General features: G+C 39.7%; 1 protein-coding gene across 4 annotated transcripts in view; it reads left to right on the forward strand.

Moving 5' to 3' along the window:
- LOC131682476 (kinesin-like protein Klp10A) overlaps window positions 1-16,425 on the forward strand; it is a 142,447-nt gene that overhangs the window by 79,568 nt on the left and 46,454 nt on the right. The gene's annotated exons all lie outside the window — the stretch shown is intronic.

Raw genomic sequence — 16,425 nt, forward strand, 5'->3', positions numbered from 1 at the left:
CATAAAAGCTCAGAATTTTTAGAGATTTGTAGTGAGTAAGACCAAATTCATCTCGAATATCTTTTGTTTTAACTGAGATTGTTGAACTGATTGCATGAATAAAATGTTTATATATTCGAACACACAGTTTTGGAGCTTGAAGGAAATGGATACATTGTTGAAAATACCGAAGCCAGTGTACTCGACGATGCGTGATTCGTCAGTGAAGAACATTTTTTCGCAGTCAGCGTGTTTGAATTTATTTGCAAAAATGTGGGAAGTGTACTCTTGCATGAACTTGTCGTAAAAAAACCCGGATGGAATTGGATGTATCTCAGAGATTGACACAGATGGGAACAAATGGTGAAATTGACCAAGATATTTGTGGAAATCTAAAGCTCTCGGGCCTGTGACAGAAATCACACCATTATCTGAAAGTCCTCAAAAGCAGAGAAATATTACAATCGGCCGATATGAATTGTGGTCGGAGGCTGATTTTCCCGGTTTATGGATAGCGATCACTCTCACTGATCTCCAGTAACGTGGAACTATGTTATATACAAGATGCCTATTGAATCAATTCAACAAACGTTTCTTTGCAGGGTCAGGCATATTGTTCAGTAAGTGGACTTTGTTCTGCCTGATGCAGGAGTGTTATTTTTGCACGGCACGGAGAATTCCAACATCGAGGTCGGGTCAATTCTGCAATGTACCGGCGACGCGTCACGCAGAAGCATAGGAACACAATCCGTATGTATGATTGGTACCCAATGCCAAGGTCGGTCCAGAAAATCCTTTTTAGTCAAAGTTATTTCGTCTTTCCTAATTTCTGTTGGTCAATTGTCAGAAGAAAACTCAGAATCTAGGAACGAAGACATACGACATTACAGAGAGGATCATATTAGAAAGTTCTCCAGGGTAGAAACCAATACAGATCTAGTACACCAATTGCTGGAGACATCTGATTCCCTAAGTTCATCAATCAGAGGTGTTCCGCAGAAGAACAATACTCCGTTGCCGGAGGATGCGAAAACTTCACAAAGGTCTATTCTGCCGTTATACGCATATTTGTCCCATGTTCTATGGGATTCCCTATATACATGGGACAATTATGCATAGAATGGCAGTATTCAAAACATAGTCTCTTCAGCAAAGTTGTTTGTAATTTTCCTGCCAACTTTGATGAATACAGTTTTTATTTATTTTCATAAATGAGCAAAACAAAATTTAACTTCTCAACATTAGGAAGATTAATCACCAAACTAATACTTCTATAGAATTGGAAATATTTTATACATAAAATTTACTTAAGACACTATTGCTCAAAAATCTATTTTCGTGGTCAAAACAATTTCTATCACGTTTTTGCCTATTTGGAAATACTGTGCGGCGCCATTAACTTATTGTTCAAAATCATGCAACGCCTCGAATGTTTCGGTGTTTGACCACGACGCTTCCGAATTTCTTTATATGCTTTCTTGGCCTACAATTGCCAAATTCCAGGAGTCTGTCTCACTAGAGGACAAAATAATAAAATGTTCTTGAACAAATGACACAGACGTTATTTTTTCAACATTTCTGCTTAAGACCGTTTTTAGTGAGTTTGGCCACAATAGAGACAGTATTGGGCTTTTTTCGTGCAATCATTTTTCTCATAAGAATCTCCGCGCTTTGCGTTTTGTGCCTTATTGTCACAGTAAGCAGCTGCGTGAGAATTTTTTTCACATTTGATCCGTGGTACAAATAGCCCCGACAGACAGACGTACTTTGTTAATGCTAGAAAGAGTAAAACCAGCGAAAGTCACTCGAAAGGCGTCTAATGGGGAATAGATTTTATACCCATATACGAGCGCAATTGCTCGCACTTAAATAGGCTCAAGCGAGCAACAATTAAAACAGCCAACTCGGTACTTCAGCAAGTCTTAGACGGCTTAGACTCGATTCGGTGACCACGCCGTCAATCTCCACGTCTCGTGAAGGTACATATACACGGTACTCCAACGAGAAGAAACTGATCGCAGGTAACCGCGCTTTCTTGCTACAGATTAGACAAAACAATGCAATCCTTGTTTGGTCTAATTTTTGTGACTGCTAAAGGCTGAATACTGTTTTAGCAATTTGTATCACATAAAATGATTTATCTTCTGTCCGGAACAAGACCACCAAACGACCAGTCGATCTTTCCTGGTAAGCTTTTACACGACACTTGTTGGGCGGTTTGGGTAGGCGAAGAATTGGTGTGCGTTTACGCGGAGAAGAAGACCTGTGTTGTATGGCACAAAAAGAGCGGTGGACTGCTGTGACAAAGGCAAAATGGAGGAGCAGCCTTATTAGGATCTACGAGTCTTATATGGTTCGCTCACATCAGGGACCGAGTACCGATTCCTCTTCCCGGTTTAGCCACGAGTACACAAGAGTATCATCCAACGGAACAAATATCGGCCAAAATATCAGACTCAGTTGCATAGCTGACATCCCGTCAACCTCCGTCCAGTTTGACACTGGTCTTATTACGGTCGTGAAAACCATCTGTTACCCAAGCTAGTGTTCTATCGTGCCCGTCTATAGTTCTTTATGTTCGACAGAAAAGCAAATAAGTTCTTCGAACAACTGCCGGGTCGCTTTCTAGTACTTGAGGACTTCATCGCTCACCATATGCCTTGGGGTTCTAAGAAGAACATCTACAAAGGCAACGAAATTCTCGAAATAACCGAAAGTCTCACCGAAGCAAACGTCATCTTCATTCGAGGGAGTCCCTTGTCTGGTTCGTAATCAGCGACTCTGAAATCAACGACCTTTTGCCAATTCGGATATAGCCCGGCTCCGAGAGGCTCCGGTAACCTCAAGCGACTCCCAGATTGGCTACACTATCCTGTCAACGTACGAGCTATCTATTACAAGTGATCACACCAGATGAATTCGAATTCATCGTGGTTTAGGTAGTAAAGACTTGCATTTCCTGAACCAGCGAGGCACTTTTAAATCGCGCGGTTTACTGATGGGGCACAACGTTCCCGAAAGATGATTGAACAAAATGGGAGTAGTTTCTAGACGGAATCCCCCGATGTACCGACTACCGGATTTTCGAGGATAGTCAACGCTCTCTACGTCAAGAGAAACCGCCCCAGTTTTACTCAAAATCGAAGTAAATCATCCTGGTGGAGATCACTTTCGAATTCGGAAGTACCTTCTGTTCTTTATCCACTGACACCGCTCTGCAGCGGTGTTTCGTCAATCGGATGATGTGGTTAGAATATCAATCACCCACTTCTTTCCCTTCTGACTCGGGGCAGAGCTTCAGTAAACCCTTCTCAGCATCCGAGTTAAACCACGCTCTTACATTGTTTCACGGAAAAGTAACTGGACTAGATGATATCGGCAACATACTCCTTCGGCACCTGCAACCCTGTTAGTATCGGTAAGACGATGATACTCAAAAACCGGGACCCCGGTCTGCTCTCGGACAATTGAAGAACCGCTCTTATCCCAATCCCTTGGAAAATGCGAGGATATATGGACGCCAAAAGATTTACGTTCTTTAAGGTTGTTATCATATCCATATCAACAACATGCTCCTGAAGAAGCTCACTCTCTTCGACGATCACTAATTACCATTTCGACATGGACTTATACCCGTTATTCCTTTTAGATCCTTTGATACCGCAGTGCGCCAGGTCTTTTCGGAGAACCAGTACGCGGACATTACGGTTTTGGTCATTGCCAAAACAAAGTTTGCCTCCGTCAGCTACAGAGCTTACCGGAAACCAGAACAGTTTCTCCAAAACTACGTCCGCAACCGAATTAATAAAGTATGTTTAAACGGTCTCCAGTCGTTGAACGTGTCTCAATGAAGCCAACGAAGTCCCCCAGAGATCAGTCCGCGCCAATACATTTTTGGTGGACATCACTCCTTTTTCACAGTCTGGCCAGAAATGCGTAAATTTTCTTACAGGCGGACGGTGTTGTTACCGTGGTCGTTGAAAAGCAGTTCATATCAAAAAATGGTCGCAAATCTAGCGCATTACAAAAAAGCTCCAAGAAACTATCAATCCAGGAGTTCGCTGATCTAGCTCTGCCAATATCAACGTAGCGGCCTCCAAATGTGTCATCTGACACTGTTGCCACACACACACCACCTGGTTACTGGCCTCACGCTCCAGCTCGCAGCATTTTCCATCATCCACTACCAACGCGAACCCAAAAACCTAGGAGTGACGATGCACCGCGGAATCACTTTTCCTATATACTTCCGGGACTTCGAATTTAGGCCATAGACACCCGAAATTGAATAGAAACACACTCATCAGCATTTGTCAGGCTATTCGAAGTAGTCGAGTTGCCTACGAAATTGAAGTCACCTGCCAAAATTGGAGCTGTCGTGTTTTGTCACAATTCTACTGCAAAGTCATACGATACGTTATCCAGTATCCACGCTGTAGCTACCTGTATTGAAGCTGAGATAGTCCCATACCGTTGGGTAGCTGCCATCGCCACCCTAGTGCGAGCTCTTCGCTTTCTCGAGAGTATATCCGACGTACTCCAGTCGGTGATGGAAATTGGTCAATCTTCACGGACCTCGATCGCCTACCTAAACCTTTCTGAACCTCCGCAACGGCCTTTGTTGAACAACAGATTATATGTTGACACCAGTCTCGTTATGTCTACAACCATTGGTCAACGATAAATATACGACGCCAATTCAGTATTTTTACGGACCTTTCGAAACTGGATTCGGCGTCGAGGTAAGGAGAATTGGGGCGGATTTCGCGCTCCATCTCCTTCCAATATGCTAGGTCTTCCCAGCTAAAGCGACTAAAATCGACCTATACAGCAATATTCCTAGTCACCATCTCTTCTGACACGTTATCGGTTATGAAGGGCACTGAATTTGATGAATCCAAGAACTGGTGCAAGAAATTGAGGTCCAGAAAACAATAAATCCGACTTTTTCGCTGCAATTTCGTCGGACTGCTAGTGTCCCACTTACTAACGAAGCTATTGACGTTATCAGGAATTTCGAAGCAATGGTATATACTAACTTTATCCGCTTCTGAAGGAGTCTAACTGGTCACACACACAAAACTACGGTGCGATTCTCGCAAATTATACGATAAACGGGGAAATCCTTTTGCCAATCCTCAAAGGTACCGGGGGCTTCACAACGAGTAGATCTCTCGCGACCCATGTCCAAAATCAGCAATGCCGCGAAATTTCATAGATCGGTAGCAAATAGCCACAGATGATGTCCCATTGGCTCAGAAGTCGTAGTTTGATGAGATCGTTGTGGCCGAGAAAACCGGGTATTTTAGATTTCCAAATGACTCGATCATAAGCCACCACTCTCCTCTTCTCTCGTTGAACGCCTGCTGCAAGCACATTTTCCTGGATTGCACATACCCGGCGAGTGCGAGGTCTTCCCTGAAGTCCATGACCGCTTCCAAATTCCCTACTGAGCATAATTTTAGCTGGTTTCTCATCCGGTATTCGTACTATTTGTCCACCCCACTGTAGTCTGCCGTATCTCAACCTTTCGATTGCAGCATTTGTTTGCTCGGGACGTCTTGGTTCATACATCTGCGTCATTCGCTATTTGCTCCTTAGCCATAGACTTCGTAGACAAACGCACCGTGCAATCTATAGTCTGTTTTTTCAGCGTCCTAAACCCAAGAAGGTTCTATTCGCTGCCGCAACACGCCTTTTAACCTAGCGACTAACATCGTTAACACATGTCCCCCGTGTTCCAAGACAGTTGAATTCGTTAACAACATCGTACCGTACCCAATCGATTTTCACCTCAAAACGAAGAGAGTTCGGATTATCTTCGCTCTCTACCTGTCGCACAGTGATCACCTTCCATACAAACGTCGGACAAAACCTCAAAAGTGGCCCGAATTTGATGAAAACTTCACATTAGGGTAATTTTGTGACGCTGAATTCATATTTGATGTTTATTTTTTTGTTTTTTAAATCTTCGAAATTTTGGCACTTAGGGTGGTTCGAAAATTCAACATTTACGAATATAAAGTGCACTATTTCCGAAAATTCATTTTCAAAAAATTAGGCGCGGTGATTTTTTTTTAGCAGAATACACATTTTTTCAATTGTTGATAATGATAAGACACATCTACAAATTATATTGCGAACCCTGGGTAGTCAAACGCTACCATGCGTCTCCTTCAGACGTATCATGAAAAATCAACTTTTTCCATACCTCGGGGCAGAAAGGGGCAAAACAAGATATTCATTTTCGGAAAGTACACTAATTTTCAAGTATAATGAACAACAAGCGATCTTTCCGAACCGTTTCAAAAAAAAGTACAGCCACTTTGAATATTATAACTTCAAACTATTGCTCGATTTATTATTTGTTTTTCATGTCTGAGCGAGAAGAAAGGCTTGTGTCGACTAAATCAAATGACAGCTATAAGTCCAGCGAATAACCTTTCAAATGAAATCAGTTTGACCCCAATCGGAATCTTAACTAAAAAGATATATTCATTTGAATAACTTAGGTTTGAAAAGAGTTTTCTTCAGAATTCATCATCTATTTCACCTTTGAAGTTCTGTAAAAAATTGAACTCTCGTCTTCGGGACTTAATATTTTGAGAAGACTCTATTCAACCTATTAAGAAACAGAGAAAAATGTTAAATCACGAAAAATCTAAGATAAAATTTTGAGGTTTTGTCCGGCTAGGCGACACTGTGTGTCGGATTTAGATAGCACATTTGAATCTGCGTTTTCAATCTGATTAACGCGGTCTCAAGTGCGAACAAATAAACGCTCATTCCCACGCCATCGTAAAATCCCTTCACCCACCCATCTGAACGGTACACTCAATATTACAATCAGAATCACGGCTCGCTGCAATTAACTTTAAGAAGGGTTCTCGTGAATGACATTTCCCGTCGCGTCTGCAATTGTAGTGAGTGAATGTGAAGGGAAGCAATTCCGAGAGCCCAGCTCTACAGATCCAGTAGGACAAATCTCGAAAAAATAAACAATATGCTGAATATATTATTAAAATAGTCATGCAATCGTTTAGTGCAAAAAAAAATGCAATTGTTTATTGCAAAAAAATCAAATCCTACGTAAGTCGCCGAAAAAAGCAATTTTGAGTATGTATACTGTGAAAATTTCAAACCCACAAAAATGACATTTGAAAGTGCATCGCCCTACATCAATCTATCCAACGATACAAACCATTCAGATGTTTCTCCGGTAACTTTGACGCTTGATTTTGCTCCAAACAACTCCCCATAAATCAACCTGATCGTCTTTGTCGAAAAACAATGTTTATCTGGCACAGCTCATTTCGTTTCACTGAATCGTACGTCGCCTGGAAATCCACAAACACATTGTGAGTCCACTCCGTATGTCCGTAGTCCAAGAATTTATCCAGTATTTGTCGCCGGATAAACTACTAGTCCGTCTTCATTGACCATCCTTCTCGAAGCTCGCTTTGGTAGTCGCAGGACAAAGGAATCAACCAACGGACACAGTCTGCTAAATAGAACACGGGAGAGTACCTTATAAGCGTTATTGAGGCTCATTATGGCTCGATAGCACAGGTCAACAGGTTTTAGTCGTTGGAAAGCTGAGGGTCGTTTCCGAAGTAATTTGCTGCGTAGAATCCGAATACGGTCAGAAATAAACTTCATAATAAATAAATTTTGAGATATTTGAGGTTATGAACCCGAAAAACGATGTTGTTTCGCCACTATTGAGGTTATGTACAGGGTGACAAAAGGTCTGTCTGTCCAGTAACACAGTTTATGACCAATCTTAATCTTTAATATGAATGTTTAAGAGATCAATTACGTTTGTTTTTGCAAAGTTTTGAGTATTATTTTTTGTACCATGCCTCAAAAGTCAGAAAAACACCGTTTCTCAGGTACGTAACCTCAAACATCTCAAAATTCTGATGGACTCGGATTCGAATTCTACGCAGTAAATAACTTCGAAAATGACGCCTAGCTTTCCAACAACTACATATTTTATGTTGAGAATCTTCTTAGAAAAAGGTAAACCGAGAAAAGTGGTAGGTATGTGATCTTGGCCGTAAAAAAACTAGGTTGAACATTAATTTTAATATTGTTGATTTTAAATGTGCATAACTTGAACACGCGGACTTACATACAAAATATTGTTACGATATTCAACTTAGCACTCAAATATAACAGCTTACGGCAATGGTAACAAAAACCGATCCTCTGATGTACTAAAGACAAACGGAAAACATTATTTCCTGTCATTTTCCTTCCATTTTTTCGAACTGTCACAGCACACACAAGTTTATTGTTTGTCGTCCAGCGTAATTTTTATAATAGGTGATATGTTTAAAAACAATCCATATGGAGAAGAATATTGTACTTAAATATTTACAATGATAGAAAATACCGGTTTGCATGATTTTTTTAAATATTTTTTTTCCGTAAGATTTTTCCTTCTTTTGAGCATGAGCAGTTCATAATTTGAAGTATGATTCGTTCCTTCTTAAATAAACAAAAAGTTTGAGATTTATTTATTATGTGTGCTATTGCTATACAGTCATGGTGCACTGGTTGGACGATATCATCTCTGTCCAACTGATGAAGTTAGTTGAGTCGATTAATATATATGAAAAATTATTTTGAATCTGTTTGACGGGATGCCTTTCGGTGGAACAACCCAGACTCTTTTTATGCATTTTGTACGTAGATACACCCCTATGTAACAAGTACTTTGAATTATTTACGAACATTCTTGTCTAGTGGTACACTGAATTCCACTTACACCTTATCAGTACTTATGACAAACAAATCTTCTGCCTAGGATAGAAAACAACAGTCACCGATAGTGACATCATTACCTAAAAATTGAATTTAATTCATTCTGCACATATTGATTTTTCCCACTCATCCCCGCCGTTGATCGTTTTTTTGATGTGTAGGTCAGATGCTCGCACGCACAAACCCAATTCATGCCGCGGAGAGCTGATGATGCGTAAGCAAATTTGCCACTTTAAAGTGATTAAACTAATTAAGCTCGGCTCGAGCCGAGCGGATCATCTGCTTTTTTGGTGGAAAATACAGCTTCAAATTGGTGCAGCTGTCTTCCACCAATCTAGCAATTATTCACGATTAATTTTCTTCCGACCGGTTACTGCCATACAGGAAGACCAAGGGTAATTCCCATTTCACGTTGATTGTTGCTCTCGCCATGTTCCAAGAAGACATCCAGAAACGATCGGATCGCCCGCCGGGAAACTACCCCGCAGTTTCAAGCGTTTCCCAAAATGTACACACGTGCGAGCGATTTTGCAGTTTTCACCTTGACACTGCCGATCGGTCTTTCGGCGGTGTATTTGGGTCCATCGGCGGCTCGGAACAGTTTACCCTGTATATGCGCTGAAAGTCGGAAAAAGAGTGCAAGATCCGTGAAAAAGCAAAGTTTACGTCCAATTTATTACGCTCGTCTCCCACAAAACATGGCTAATGGCGGATCTTTTTCCCCGCACCGTTTTTCGAAACACCTCGCGGTTTATCTTCTTCTTTTTCTACTTTTTTACCTCCTCGTTGGATTAAAGTCGGCGCGCAACGGAAGGCTTTCGAGCGCGCTAATCGTTTCATTAACTTTCCCGCTGATGGCACCACGGAGCCATCATGCGGACATGAACTTGAGTGCGCCAGGTCTTAAAATGATGCAAAATGTGGTAAAGTGTGCAAACACTTTTGTTCCGGGCAATGAAAGGGTTCGGTCAACCATTGGCACTGCGGAATTGATAGGCTATTAAGGTGTGGTAGTTTTCTTTATCGTTGGTACAGAAAAGATATCTGTCCGGGGGAAAGTGATTTCCAAATTCGTGAACAACGGGCTATAAATTCTGGAATAGTCACGTTTTTATATGTATTACAAGTGCATGACTGTGAACAAAAGGAAGTACTTATAGTTGCATTTATTTTCGCTCGCAACGCATACATTACGCTCTAATTTAGGAAGTTATTTGTTTATGTTTTATGGTTCCACTCATAGGCCATCCACATAATTTCGGGCAGCTCAGATATCCATTTGAGAGACACCGAATTGATGGAATAACTTAAGTAGTACAAATCTGCATATATTTAATGTAGAAAATTGCCTAACATTCGTACGATTTTGCGGAGAAGAGGTGTTAGATGTAACTCTCTGTTCTGACGGTATTACGCATGAGTTGGCAAACTGGCTCGAACCGTCGTTATCTGATCATAAATACATCGGATTTGATCCTTTAAACGTCTCGTTGTAGCACCCTTTTGCCGTTCTATTGTATAATGATTCAAATTTAAATGAGTGATATTAGCGAATTGAATTTAATTGAGCCAGATAGCCTTCATCAGAATAATGTATTCCTTTACATTCCGTGGAATCCCACGGAATGTTTGAAGAGTTCTGATGTTTTGATGAGGCTCATCCTTGCTCTCGAGCAGTTTGAAATTTTTGAGCACGAAATGGATTACAGAGAAAATACAGCACTATTTTTGAAGCATCGACGACCGATCTGCGAAATTTCTGGTGAAAAAAAAAGTTTATAAACTCAACTATGGCTTAATCGGCTCAAGCCGTATTTGAATGACAATATCTCTTCGGGAGTGTTGCTGTTCGGTTATCTCAATATCTCTTCAGGGAATGTTGTTATATCCGCTCATCGAGAAGTGTTTTTTACTCTCTTGGGAGTAAAGAATATTTTCGTATTGTCTGTGTTCTCTCTGCCTTTATTTTCCTTCTCCCTACACGGAAAAAAAATCCGTTCATAAATTCATGAAAACAAGATCACGAGTATTTATGGAAACCGTGATCAAGTTCCTGAAGCTATGAATAATAAACCTCGTATTCATGCAACTACTTGTGTTTTCAAAAAAATAGTTCGCGTCATATATACATGGCGTTACATTCGAATGTTTGGTAGGGTTACTGTTCCCTGGACATGCTTAGTTTTCGTTGTGATCTTTGGTCACAATTTGGGAATATACAGCCGACAGTTAAACAATGTTCATGATTGCAGGATCTTATTCGCGATTTTCGTGATATCTAATGAAGTTACCTTGACTTTTTATTCATGTTTACTATCGGATTTTTCTGCCAGTGTAGCGTGATTTATGTTCATGATTGCAGGAAATTAGTCCCGATTTTCGTTATTTTTATTTTGTGGTATTTTGGTCATGAGAAGAGTGATTCCTGCTCATGATTTCATGATTTTTGTGTGAGTAATGTGATTTATATTCATGATATCAGAATATTTGTCAGGATTTTCATAATTTCTATTCACGTTATCATGATATTTTAGTAACGAGTAGAATGATTTATGTTCATGGATTCAGGATCTTGGTCACGATTTTTGACATTTAAATCACGAGTAATATAATTTGTATTGATGATGTCAGGATTTTAGTCACTATTTTCGTAATTTTTATTCACGTTATGTTCATATTTTAGTCACGCTTTACTATTTATTTTGATATTTTTGTCACGAATAGTGTGATTTATGTTCTTGGTTTTAAGATCTTAGTCACGATTTTTGTCATTTATTTGCAGAGCTTACTTTCGAACATGGCACGTAGAGTGATATGACTGATGTTCATGACATCAGCAGTTTTATTATGATATTCGTAATTTCTCTTCGCCTTATTTCGATCTATTATTTTTTGGTTATTATCAGTTTTTGTACTCGGAGTGTCGCGACAATATAAACAGGAACAAAAATGTGTGATCAATAAGCGGCGTCTTGTTCCATGAACTATATCACGAACACGATTTGTGGCTCTATAATGTATTTTTGGTGTTCAGCGCAGTTTCCTTTTTCTGTCGAGACATCACACTGAACCTTATCAAATGAATAACGATGTTCTAGGTCCTAATAGTTTTCGTATTTCTACTGCTCGTGCCTCTTGCTGGTAGCTAGCTGCTGGACATATATAACATTTCATGGAATAGTGCTTGGAACAAAAATGATTCTATGAATAATACTCTAGATTTTGTGAAAAAGTTCCCGTGAAAATTTCGTGACCAGTTGCATGAAACTGAAAATGATAGGGGATATCTTCTAAATATCACAAGCACGCAAGATAGATCGCAGGTCAAGTACTAGGAATCATGAACTGGTTTACAAATCCATGATTAATATTTCATGATTTTGTGACATATTTTACGTGTACGAATGGTAAGTTGTGACTATTATACTAGGAATCATGAACCAATTTTCGAATAGATAAAAAATATTTTACGATTTCGCAAACTATTTCACGAGCACGAATGGCAAGTCGTGATTTTCTGTTCAGAAATACATGAATAATATTCTATGATTCCGCGAACTATTTCACGACCACGAATGGTAAGTCGTCGCTATTATACTAGGAATCATGAACCAGTTCACGAATACATTAATAATATTTGATGATTTAGTGAACTATTTTTCGTGACGGATCGTGACTCATATATTAAGAATCATGAAGTGGGGACGGGCATAACGTAGTTGGTAAATTGATTGCCTTGTACGCAGCTCACCTGGGTTCGAATCCCAACCCCGCACATAGGGTTAGAGATTCTTCTTAAAAGATTTTTCTAACCCGAAAAGGCGAATGACCTTAAGGCTGAAACCTCTATAATCGAAATAAAAAAAGAATCATGAATTATTTCACGAGGATTGTATGGATTCATAATTAAAATTCCGAGTTTCGTGGAATAGTTCACGAGATAGTATCCAGAATGTTTTTATTTTGTGAACTAAGTATAAGTCAACCTTTGGTTTTATGAAAAAAGTTCTTAAAGTTGTGTACTAGTTCACGTACAGAAAATCGATTTGGTAATGACATGTCGGAAAACATGACTTAAGTTCACACAACAAAAACAACTATATCCACTAATAAAAGCGGTACGCGGGTGTTACTGAAGGCAATTTGAACATAAATATAAAAGCCATGATTTTTGTTCATGGCCCTGTTTTCGTAACATAAAAACGTGGTTGTTCCAGAATTCATGGTATTTTATTCACGATTTTGGGAACAACTTTTTTTCGTGTAACCTTATCATTTCCCCAATCCTTCCCACCAGGAAAATGATTAAAAGGTAAATCACGGCAAGACACAAGCCTCCGATCAACGATATTTGCATTAGCTGCCTTGCTGATGGGACTGTGTATTTGGGGGTGCTGGATGCAGCTTTTGCAGCTGTCATTATGATCTGACAAGCAACCACAATTTTAACAACCCTATTGTATATTAGATGATGCATTCAAGGCGTTTTGGATTTGATAACAGTGGGGTGAGTGAAGAACCGGTCGTTGTGATGCGTTGTTCTCAGCAAGGTATGCCGCCTGAATACAATATGGGTACAAACTAATCTGTTCTTGATGTTACTTGGCGTGGTTTGAGTAATTCTTGTTCCGTGTGTTTTGAATGATGTTGTCAGGTACGTTCTTCGACTCGCATCCTCCGTAGGAATTCCCGATAAGCAGTTTCTTCAAGTATCAGTCAAAATACTCAAAATAGATAAAATTATAATTTCAACGGAAAATTGTTAAAAATAATGATTTTCATTTTTCTTTTAGCATTTAAAGTTTATAGCCCGTTTAGTTTCCAACAGTTATTACGGGTGACCCTATGGATCGATTTCAATGATTCAATCAGCAGTGAAATCGTCAAGAAATTTTTTCCAATCCGAATTCTCATGTTTGTTTTTTCCTGAACTGTTTATAACAAACTGGGAAAAATGTCTTCTTAACCTCTCTCAATCGCAGAACAAAAACCGCATATACTACTTTTAGTACGTAACAACATGGCGCCGAGAAAAACTGCCTGCCATTTGTAACTCAGTTATTCCACATCAATCGTCGCCGCACACGGATTTCAAACAACAAGTTGTAGACGTAAGCAGGTTGCGTTGCTGCGAACCCGCTTGGTCCAAAATGACTGTCACAGCTTTTGCCGCATTCTCAAACGAGGATGATTGGAAGCGGTGCAAGTAGGCATGGTAAACATTTATTCAGCCTATAACTTTGAATTCAAAGCGGCGGCGTATACAGATTTATACATCAATCGATTGCAATTGATGTAGGCCAAAATTTATGGTTGAAATTTTTTTGAATGCATTGAAAAATTGAAAAAAAATGTTCACCAATTAACTTGAAATGTGTTCTTTCTGGGACATCATCATATCCCAGGGATAGCATAAGGGTTTGTGCATTGGGCTGGAGTCCCAAGGGTTGTATGTTCGTATCCTGCTTTTGGGGAGCTTTTTTTCACATAATTTAATTCGCTTGACTCACCATTTCGATTTGTTTTCCCCATTGGATACCACAAGAAACAAAGCCTTAGATTTTTGTGGCAAACGACAATGAATTAAATCAATCTGATGGATAATATCTTTCATCTAATAGCTTGCTTTAGGTTAGACTGTCAGCTATTTTCGCTTCATCAGAGTGTGAATTGTGGAATTCGCTTTCGTCCAATTTCCACCGTTTGTCATAGATACAAAGCTGTGCACTGTCGGTCAAGCTTTCAAGAAATTACGTAAATCGGTTGACAATCTTCACTGTTACAATTTGACCCTCTTTTTAGGTTCTATTTAGACCTATGTCTATTTATTATAAAGTTTTTCGTGCATTTCACTGGCGTCAAACTTGCTTTTTGGACATCTACTCGCTATGCTTTTCCCAAAAATATTCATATTGTCGGGGATATCCAGAATATTGCTCAATCAGATTTCTGCAATCTACTTAGCCGGGAGTCGATTTCCATAATACTCGTCAATACCCATATTGTTAGGGTTATGGGAATTTTGCTTAGTTTGTAGTCACTTGTTGGATTTTTGAACCGTCATCAACTCGTCAAGCCTGCTTCGAAAAAAATCCATATTGTTAGGGTTATCAAAATAAAGCTCAACTGGAAGTCGCCAACTTGGATTTTAATATGGTGCCAAACAATTTGTTAAACCCGTTCCGAGAATAACTTGCTTTACGTTACATTTCTTTTGATCAATACCTTCAAATTGCCATTCTTTACAGTGGCTAAGCTTGTAGATCTTAGAACCTGCGCTCCAGACGTTCTTTGTTGACCTAGGACATCCAAAAGAACATGTTACTTATTATGCTTGCAGATCTTAATGTCTGTATTTCAGAAATTTTTGGACTACAGGCACCAATGGAATACAGGGCTATCTACAAACTTTAAAAATGATTTTTGATATTTTAATAGATAATGGATGCCGAGACTCCAGTGTATAGAAATAAGGGTCTAGCATAGCGTAGTTGATGAGCCGAAGGCCTTGTGCGCAGCTCACCTGGGTCCGATTCCCAACCCCGAACATAGGGTTAACATTTCTCTAGCTCGAAAAAGAGGCAATTGAGCCGATGATTGAAACAAAAAAAAATATAAATGTGAAACAGGTAATGAGTTCCATGAGTTTTCAGCTCCATTCCATACAGGTCTTAAAATCTACAAGCATAATAACCAATCTTTCGGAAGTTACTTCTTTTGAATGCTCGAATTAAGAAAAACAAGACGGCGCCAGTGGTTGAGTGGTAAGCGTGACCGCCATTCATTCCAATTGGCCTGAGTATAATTCCAGCCGAGGTCGTTGAGATTTTTCTGAGGTGAAAAAATCTGTGGTCACGTTTTCCTTCGGAAGGAAAGTAAAGCCGTTGGTCCCTGGTCCGGTGAGTTGATGGATCGATATCTAGTCCAGACTGTGGAGTCACCTCTCTGGCGTCGGTAAAGAAGAAGTAGAATCCAACTTCTATACTTACTAACAAATATCTGCCTCCCGTGAAACTTGTGGAGTGCGCAGTAGTAGTTACGGTATCTAGTAACAGCAAGTATCGAACTAACCATTCCTTCCCTTTCCTTCCGTGATCTACGTTCGGGCCTGACCGACACCGGTATTGATCAATAAACACTTGGATTACCAGGAGTACAACTTCAGCTAGTGCAGATCGATAACGGAGTAGCAGCTAGGGTTGGTCGCACAAGCTCAAGCTAGAATGTTTGAATTAAGAAAGACAAAGCATACAAATCAGATAATTTTCAGATTATCCGAAAACTTCTTGGAGTATAAGTCTAAGGATACATATGTATCTCTTGGTAGCTTATGAATGCGGTGTCTATTCAAGGAGGCTCCCAGGATTAACTACAATAAATTATATAAGCAATCAGTGAAGAAAATAAAATTAAACCAAATTGTTGCATGGGGGCTCAATCTTCATCAGTAACTGGCATCGTCTTGTCGCAAGTTAGTCACAGAAGTCGCACGTCTGTTATGAACGCTTAACCAGCTGACTGGTCCCGAATGATCTCATTCGAAATACAAATTTGTATGGTGTTATGCCCTCTTGCACAAATTGGCTCATTCAATTTTTTCCATTAGAAAGTGCCAGGAGTTTGGCTCTCAAATCAAAAGACAAGAGTTCGCTTACGCTTTTTCGTCAGCAAACCAGA

Source organism: Topomyia yanbarensis, chromosome 1 (assembly GCF_030247195.1).
Source record: "Topomyia yanbarensis strain Yona2022 chromosome 1, ASM3024719v1, whole genome shotgun sequence".
In the NCBI taxonomy this organism is placed as follows: Eukaryota; Metazoa; Arthropoda; class Insecta; order Diptera; family Culicidae; genus Topomyia; species Topomyia yanbarensis.